Below are 9,747 nucleotides of genomic sequence, written 5' to 3' on the forward strand. Positions count from 1 at the left end.
TACAGAAAAATACTCAGCGATATTTATGAGCCCATTACGTGCAGACTGGAGTTCCAGGAAAAGTGAGCGCCCATATTCGTCGTGCCAGATTTCCAGAAGGAATGGCATGATGAGACTCCTCTCCCCCAACCACCCCTTCCACCCCCAGCCCCCTCCTCCTACCTCTACAAGCTCTCAATGGACTGTTTAGACCTTAACAACTCTGGAGAGCTATTATGATCTATCAGGTGAAAAAAATCATTTACTTTACAAAGTGGTGTGTGTGATTTTCACCATTGACTGTAATAGCAACAGAGAATCATTTCAGCTGGCTGAGTGCATAATCTGTGTGCTAAACTTCTCTAAGCATGGATTTACACAATGGAGGAAAATAGCCCCCTGGGACCCACTCAGCGCCGTGGAATAAACAGCATGTGTTTCATAGATGGGCTGAGTATGTGCCAGAACCATTGCGCAGGACTCAAACCGTGGTCAATCTGGAAGACCATCGAACACTCAGAAACTGCCTTTGAAAATCCTTTTATGGTAAGGCAGGGGGGCTCCAGGGATCACACACCCAACCAGCAAAGAGACTAAATGTTCTCATGTGCCACCAGCCAGCAAAAGGGAAAAAGGAGAGGAGCCAGCCCAAGGACCTAGGTGCCCCTTGCTTTTCCCTCCTCCATCACACTGGCGGGAGGTGATACGGCTCCTCCCCAGCTTCCAGCTCCCTTCTCACCTCCCTCCCTGGCTCCCCAGATCACAGCCACATTGGCCTCCCCACTTCCTTGCTTTTTACTGACCATGCCCTTTCCCACCTCAGGGCCTTTGCACTTGCTTCTGGAAGCACTCTCAAGTTGCCCCTCTCCCAGCCTCCCCCTCTGTTGCTCCATCTTATCATCTGCTTCCTTGCTTCATAGAAGCTAGTCATCTGGAGTTTTATGTCTCTTCATGTATCACAGCATTTCTCCCAACCACAATCAAATCTCTGGGTTCAGGAACCTCTTCCGTCTTGTTCCCACCATTTCCCCAGGGCCCAATGCAGTGCCTGGCATACAGCGGGAGCTCAATAAATATTTGTTCAGTGAACGAAAAACCTGAACACTGATCACATCTTGTTATCTTTACAGCACCTATCACTGTCTGACATAAGCTTGTTCGTTTATTTATTTATTTACCGGCTGACTGGGGCTCCCCCCAACTGGAATGGATACCCTACAAAGGCCGGCACCCTCTCCGGCTTGGCCCCCGCTTCACCCACAGCACCTGGAGCAGTACCAGGCACAGAGCAGAACATTAATGGATCGTTGCTGGACATTGCATGGCTGTTGATGACATTTCATCATTGTATCAAATTCTTGAAAAAAAATATTTTTATATCAGATACTGTTCAAAAATTCAACATATTTTGTGGTGTGGTTTGATCACATAGACACACACACATGCGTGCATGCACACAATCCTCTCATTAACCTGCACTGTGGGTTTTGACCAAGTATTTAGTCCTTTTGGGCCAAAGGTAGCATCTACCTAATGAGATGGTTACGCTAGCCAGCTTCAGAGAGTTCCTCCAGCTCCGGTCTCCTACTATGCCAAAGATTCTGCTCGATGGTACATGGGCTTAAGCCATACTCTGTGTCCAGCATACTGACTTCAGTCTCTGGCTGGATACAGGTACTTCCTGGGTACTTGGCGCTAGGTACCCCCTTGGTGCCTGTCCCACCAAGATACTTCCAAAGAGATACTCTGGAAGCTCCACAACTCATCCTGGAGCCAGAAGCCCTGCAGCTCACTGAGTGAGGAAGACGGACCCTGCCCTCAGACTGCCACCATGGAAATCAATTGGTCCAGACTGCTCCCTGTTTAATAACTTGACGGGCACAGGTGACCTGTCTGAGGCCTTCCTGAACACACCTGTTTGGCTTGTGGTCTGGCTGGTTCCATCCTGCAGCCAGTCACTATGGAAGTCAACAGCTCCACAATGCAGAAAACCACCCAATTATTGGACAGGTTGAAAATACCGGCCTGGCTGGTAACCTTCAGTCTTTTGTGTCTCAATCTAAAAAGTCCAACCCAATCCCTAGGTAGCCACTGAGCACCTATGGCATGATTGATGCTGAAGGCTTAGTCTTTGCTCTCTTGAACTCAACATCCAGCCAGGGAGATGAAACATACATGAAAAGTTGCATTAAAATGCAAGAGATTTAAAAAGAAAGAAAGAAAGAGAGAGAGAGAAAGAAAGAAAGGAAAAAGAAAGAGAGAGAGAAAGAGAGAGACAAAGAAAGAAAGAAAGAAAGAAAGAAAGAAAGAAAGAAAGAAAGAAAGAAAGAAAGAAAGAAAGAAAGAAAGAAAGAAAAGAAAAGAAAAGAGAAGAAAAGAAAAGAAGGACGGAAGGAAGGAAGGAAGGAAGAAAAGAAAGAAACCCGGCAACTCAGTAGAAAATGAGCAAAGAGTATGAAAAAGCAGTCCCCAGAAGAGGAAACTCAAATGGCCATAAATATAAGGGATGCTCAACCCCACTGATAATCAAGGGATCTGCAAAGGTGTGACACCAATCGGAGTAACAACGAAGTCTTGAAAACACCAGAGAATGTGGGCTACCCTTCGGTGTAGGCGCGAGACTGGTTCAATGCGCTGCGGCATCACTAACATCACTGGAGGGCTGTGTGCCCTTCAACCTTGCGATTCCACCAGAGAGAAACGTGCCCATGCTCCCAAGGAGACACAAAAAGGACGTTCACTGCAGCACTATTTTCACATTTGCATGAAGAAAGACCCGAGTCTCTGAGGGGTCGTCCTCCATGTGATGGGATTCTAGACAGCGATTTAAACAAATGAACCACATCTGCACGGATCCACGTGGCCAGTCCTCTGAGCAAGCTGAGTGACAAAAGCAAGTTCCAGAACAATGGAATCAGTATAATACCATTTTTGCACAACTTAAAACACAGAATCAATGGCATGTCATGTTTATGACACCTTCATGTGCAGGAGAGTGACCAAAACATGCATGGAAGTATATCGTGGGCAGAAGAAGGAAGGGGCTAAGGGGGGAACATTAGTTATATCACTAATGGTTTATGTCCTTAAAAATTCAGCAGAGAGATTGGAAACAGGACAAAAGATCTACACTGGGTGCTGATTATGTGGCTGTCTATTGGGAAAGGTCATTGAGAAGATGTGACCACCAGTTGACCCATGAGCCGAACCCAGGTGATCACATACCTTCCCCTGTCCTTGGAATGGGGGTTCTGCTTGACCTTCCCCCTCTCAGAGGCTGCTCCAAGGACACAGCCTTGAGGAAGTGATGTGGTGTTGAGAACACCTGCACAGTATGCGTGACTCAACCCAGTTAAGGTCTCTTTCTATATAAAGGTTTAAGATCTGGCCGGCGGGGATCAACTCGTCTTGCTTCCGCCCAAGTCCAGCCTCAGATAGAAGATCCTTTTGCTCATGAAAACTGTCGCCTGCCAACCTGGTGTGGCCTGGCTCTTTCTTCTGTCCCCTGGCCCTCTGGGTACACGGGGCCATTTTCAGATTCCACCCGGGAAGCTCCCGAAAGGGTCGTGAACCAACAGCATCTCTTTTGTTACCGTTGGTATTCTTCCATATATTTTAAGAATTTCAAACACTTTTAAAATAAAAAAAGTAAATAATTCTCCTGAAAAATGTAAGAGAAATATTGCCCCTTAATACAACAGCAAGAAGCCTGAATAGGGCAGTGGGAATCCTTTATCAAATAAACTCTTGGCATAAGTAGCTAGCTGCATCATGAAGTAGATTGTGAATATAGTGGGCTGGGCAGGCTTGATGGGAGAGGTCGAATCCAGGCTGGATCATGAAGAATGGCGTCCAGCACGGGTTCTCTGGAAGCAGACGCTGAGACGGAATTTGGGGTGCCAGATGTTTCTTAAGGATCCACATTGTGAGGGGCACCTGCGTGGCTCAATTGGTTAAGCATCTGCCTTCAGCTCAGGTCATGATCTCAGGGTCCTGGGATTGAGCCCCACATCGGGCTCTGCGCTCAGCACGGAGTCCGCTTCAGATTCTCTCTAGCTCTCCTTCTGCCCTCCCACACATGCTCTCTGTCTAGGAGGCATAAATAAATCTTTTTTTTTTTTTTTTTTTAAAAAGGATCCACTCTGTGAAAACAAGGAGGGGCAGGGACTGGACAGAAGACATAGCACTACATAGGCCCAATAACCGAGGCCAGTTGGACTCAAGTGAGGAGCACTGGGGCCTCCACTATCTACTGTTATCAGGCCTTTGTGCCCCAGCTCACTGGGTCACCGAATGCGGGCTGCCCTGGAAAGGGTGTGACCTTGGCAAGGTGGGTCTCTGAGATACCGACACTCGGAGGCTATCTGTGGACCACGCTCCCTGCGCTCCTTTGCCTGTCTTCACGGCCTCGTTCCATGCCTGCCACACAGACAACACCTTCTAAAGAGACTTTTTTTTTTTTTAAGTAGTTTTAGGCTCACAGTAAAGTTGAACAGAAAGTACAGAGCTTTCCCACGCATAGCCTCCTCATCACCATCCTGCCCCCGAATGGCACATTACTTACAATTAATGAACCTACCCTGACACGTCATTATCCACAGGTGACGTGAGGGTTCAGTCTTGGTCTTGTACATTCTATGGGTTTGGACAAGAGCATAATGACACGTATCCACCCTTACAGGATTATACGGAGTGGTCTCACTGCCCGAAAAATCCACTGCTCTGCCTATTCACCTCCACTCCTCCAACCCTTGGCAACCACGGATATCTTTAGGGTCCCCACAGTTTGCCTTTTCCAGAATGCCACATAATTGGAATTCTGGTGCCTCTGTGTCTTCACGTGGCTTCATAGCTCATGTCTTTTAGCGCTGAATAATACAGGCGTCCTCCACTTTTTGGAAGTTTGCGTTACACCACGTTGCTTTTATGAAAGGCCTATATTAGTACCTGTTTTTGCTAACTGAAAGAAAGCTGAAGATGACTGTCGCTTTTACCAAGAGGAAGAAGAAGGAGGAGGAGGAGAAGAAGAAGGGAAAATAGGGTTTGGTGTTGTTTATTGAGACAGTGCACACCCTGAGCAGCGGGAATGGGACCCCCAAGCTCCCGCCCCGGGACCACACTCAGCATCTCAACATCAAGCTGCCAGAGCTTTGAACTGTGAGTATCAGTGCTGTATCTTGAGTTATTTTGTACATTTGTTGTCCAGATGTGTCCTAAGTTATCAGGAATGCCTAAGAAAGGTTATTTTTGGGATCTGGGGATGCTCAATTTTTTTTTTCCATCTGAATTAATGATAATTGCTTTATTGCTTCAGCCCATTTTGGCTTCCACAAGTTTTCATCGGAACGCGCTCCTTTCAGAGAGCAGGGGAACCCTGCATTCCATTGTCTGGATGCACAGTTTATTTATCCATTCCCTGAAGAACGTCTTGGCTGCTTCCCAGTGTTGGTGACGATGAATAAAGCTGCTGTAAACATCCGTGAGCAGATTTTTGTGTAGACAGAGTTCTCAACTCCTTTGTGTAAGTACCGACTGCTGGATCGCATGGGAAAAGTACCCTTAGCTTTGTCAGAAACCACCTGGCTGTCTCCTGCAGAGGCTGCAGTGTTCTGCGTTCCCACCAGCAGTGAATGAGAGATGGTGTTGCTCCACATCCTCGCCAGCACCGGGGGTGGTCTTCTCTCTTTGTGGATCTCAAAGTAGCTCCAGGGCAGTGCTCTCTCTCACGGCAGGGTGCACATGGTACGCTCTGCACGGGGTCACAGGGTGGTGGCAGCTCCCTCCCAAGGAAGTCCCAGCCATCCTCTCCCTTCCTCCCTCTCCCTTCTTGGATCTCCTTCCTCACGCCTTCACGGGTTTAGGGGCCAAGAGCCATGCAAGTAGTCCCCGAAACTGTCCTTATAAATTCTGCAGAGTGCGATCTAACGTGAGACTTTCATGATCTACTGCATCTTAGTGTCGCCCTCGAAATTTCAATGTCAGCGATATGCTCTGCAGTTACAGCCACCCTGGGTTGTCCTGCAAGGTAACATGAGAGAGGAGAATCTGGGTCCAGGTGCCACGGTTTCCACTGACCATCCAACTGCACGGTTGCAAAGAAATGCAAACAGCAGAGAATCACTGATACGTATCTGGTCCTCGTGGACAGAAAGGAAACCATTCATCACATCGGTTTCCACCTTTCTCTTATTTATACCATATACCTTTCTCCCACGAACATTATATGTGATTTTTCTCACATTTGTTCCCCTCGTGGAAATAGGATTCAGTTTATTTTTGTGTTAATGAGAAGAGCCTCTTTCTATTCAAGGGCATGCCTTGTTCATTAAGATATTTAAGAGTCAGTGCTCAATAATCCATCCTTTCCTGTATTCCTTGTCTTAGTTTAGTGACCCTGAGAAGCAGACCCTAAAATAGGGACCCAAGTGCCCATAGTTTATTTGGGAGCTGTATTAGCTTCCCAGGGCTGTGGCTTATAACAAAAGAAATGAAGAAATGTATTCTGTCAAGGTTCTGGAGGTTAAAGTCTGAACTCAAGCTGTCAGCAGGGCTGTGCTCTCTCCGAAGGCTCTGGGGGAGTAGCTGCTTCATGTCTTCCTCTTCACTTCTAGTGGTTTCTGGTGATCTTTGCTGATCCTTGGCTTCTAGATAAATCACTCCAATCTCTCCTTCCACCTTCCCAGGACCTTCTCCCTGTGTGTCCCTCTGCGTCTCTTCCCTTCTTCTTAAGAGGACACCCTAATTCAGTATGACCTCATCTTAACTTGATTACATCGGCAAAGACCCTATATCCGAATCAGGTCAGAGTCACAAGGATCGAGATTCAGGGCTTCAACATATCTTTGAGGGGTGGGGCACAATTTGACCCATAACAGAAGGTGACTGATCCCTGGGAACTCTGATGGGATGGGCTGGGATGTGAGGGAGGGAAGGGAAGGACCAGTACAGAGTGTTATCTATCAAGTTACCCACTGGGTACCTGGAGCTCAACCCAGCTATGCTTTTCTACCTCTTCACCATCCAACATCAGCCGAGGGCTGCTTCTGAGGCATTAACTCTCCTACACTTCTGGCTTGGTTTGCCCCATGTCCCAGCCCCATATGTCCCAGAGCCAGAAGAAAGTCCTCAGGACAAGGGTCCCTGGTGCTTGTGGTAAGCAGCTCTCAACGTGTAGAGATGAGGGCTGAGGGAAGGAGAGGGAGCCAACTGTGTTGGCCACAAACCACAACAAACTCAGTCTAATTCTATTTAGTGAAAATCCAAATGAAAATACGAGAAATCTGACCCACTTCAGTTCCACCCGAGGTCTTTAATCCTTAACTATCAACCCAAAATGCTAGATGTGGACACTCATAAGGTATGATGCCCGAAGATTCTGATGCAGTGAGGTCCTGCTACGCAAGTGAGCCAACCACATCCCACAGAGGATGCCCTCCGAGCGTTTGTTGGTATATGGGCTGTTTCTACCACCTCACCCTCTCCTCTTCCTTTTGGGTTGAAAGAGCCAAAGCCCTGGATCAAGAGTTGGAAATCGCATACCTATCCTGCCACCTGGTTTATTTTACCCCTTGTGCGGACGCACAGTCAGCATCTCCCTTCTTGGCGCGTGAGACAGAAAACCAGCCGGGTCTTGGCATAGCTCATTTCAACAGCTGCTGACCACTCTGCCAACAGATCCAATCTGACTCTTAGCTCTTACGCTGACAAACCCCAAGGTGCTGGAATTAGTGTAACGTGCTTCCTTCAAAAGTGATTAGCGCAAACTTACTCACTAGGGGAAAGCAACAAGAAGGAAGAGAGAGGAAAATCTGAGTATCTTGGGCACTTCCCTGGAGACACAATTAGTGCATCTTGGCAATCGCTCGTTTTTAGCTCTGTCATAATTCTCAGCAGCAAGCAGTGCTACTAAGAATGAAGGAACAGCTATTAATTCATACACAGACTCATCAAGTAATGGTAAGAAGTAGAAAGGAATCAGCTTGGGGGAGGGAAAGCAGAGATCATTCCATTCATTGAGTCCCACCATAATTGTGCCATCTGGTTGTCGAGTTTAAGGGAGGTCCACCTGCTGACCAACGGCTTGGGCATGCTGCCACTCTCTGGTCCCAGGGCCATACGGGACCATCCTTTTCTGGGGGAAGCCTTCCCAAGCAGGCGCAGCCCAGAGGCACCTCTCTGTTCTCAGAATTCTGAGACCTGTCGCTTACAGGTTTATTGCATTCTACGCAGCACACAGCTCAAGCTGTTGCTTTCCATCATGCTAAACTCATACTGCCGGCTGCCTCCTACTGTCACTTTTTAAATATTCCCAAGGAGACTATGAACATGAGGGTAGAGACCCTAGCCCTCCCCCACATGTCCAGAATCGAGTCCTGATTTCGATAAAGCTACTTAAGAAATCATTACTACTTTCGTTGAGATGTATTTCCTTCCTGCAGAAAAGACACTCATCAGCCCCCTGAGCGGGAACTTGTAGATCATGACCATGAGCCTCAGGTCATTCAGAGCTGAGGCCTTGGAACGGCGATCTACCAGCAATCAGAGATGGGGGAGGGAGGGAGGCAGGGCCCTCTACAATCTCGGGGTCACTGAGGCTCCAGAACCCAACGGTGACTCAGTGAGAGTGATCGTGGTGAAGGTGCTGGGAGCTAGACCATCCTTGTTGGAAGTCGGTGTCTTCTTTCAAATATTCATACCACTTCACTAGTCTCATTGGGACTTTACTGAGAATAACTGCTTTGCCTTCTTGTTCTAGCGCTTCTTGATACAATGAAGGTTCAATACAGAAATCCTGAGTGATCCTCATTTAGGCCACGGAGACAAGCCTGGGTGTGTGTATACATGTCTCTTCCATCAGGGATTGTCCTAGTGAGGGGACAATTCATTCATTCACCCATCAAATATGTCCTGAGCCCGACAATGGGTAAAGTATGGCACTGGACACCGTCTGGGGAAGGGTGGGCTCTAGTGGGTGGAAAGGAGGATAGACAGATGAGTCAGAGCTCAAGTCCACCCTCCGGACACTTAGAGTATGGGGGAGGGGGAAATGAAATCAGCAGGTAGATAACTACAATTCAAGAGTGACAAGAGGTGTAAGAAGTTCCAAGAAAGTTCTTGGAAGCACTGAGCCAGTGTGAAAGTACCTGAAATACAAAGGCTTTGTGTTGACACCCTCCCTCTCAGAATTTCCACCAGGGAGTGTAGAAACTAGAGAATCAATCCTCAGGAACCAGTGAGTGTCCACTTAGGGCCCCTTAGTCATTGCCTTCATCAATTTACATACATGTGTCCATTTATGTTATATTCTAATATGTTGTATTTGCTGATTTATATACGTTGTGTTACTGATTGAAGGGTGTGGTGGGTAGGTATTGTGGGCATATCATGTAAAAATCACTGGACCGTGACAAGGAGAATTCCTTGAAGAAGATGCAAATGTGCCAATGCTCGGATGGCCTGAAGTGATTCTTCTCTTCCCCAGAGGGGGAGAGCGGTATGCCGGGACTTTGGTTCTGGCCTCCATGAAGCAGATTCAGGACTACTCTGGGGCCAAGCCCCAGAAAGCAAGATTGTGTGGCTCAGAGTGCGGGCTCTGGAAGCCAGAGTATGCTCAGACTCGGCCTCGGACGCTCAGCAGCTTTGTGACGGGGCAAACTGCTCAGGCTCTCGGGCCTCAGTCTCCTTACTCTTTTAGGTTGTTGGGGGGATTAAAGGAGCAAACATGGAGAGGTGGGGAGGGTTATGTAATGTGACCTAGTCATCATCTTC

Source organism: Eumetopias jubatus, unplaced genomic scaffold (assembly GCF_037043125.1).
Source record: "Eumetopias jubatus isolate StellerSeaLion01/CBP00866 unplaced genomic scaffold, mEumJub1_p1.0 scaffold_8, whole genome shotgun sequence".
NCBI classification, from domain to species: Eukaryota; Metazoa; Chordata; class Mammalia; order Carnivora; family Otariidae; genus Eumetopias; species Eumetopias jubatus.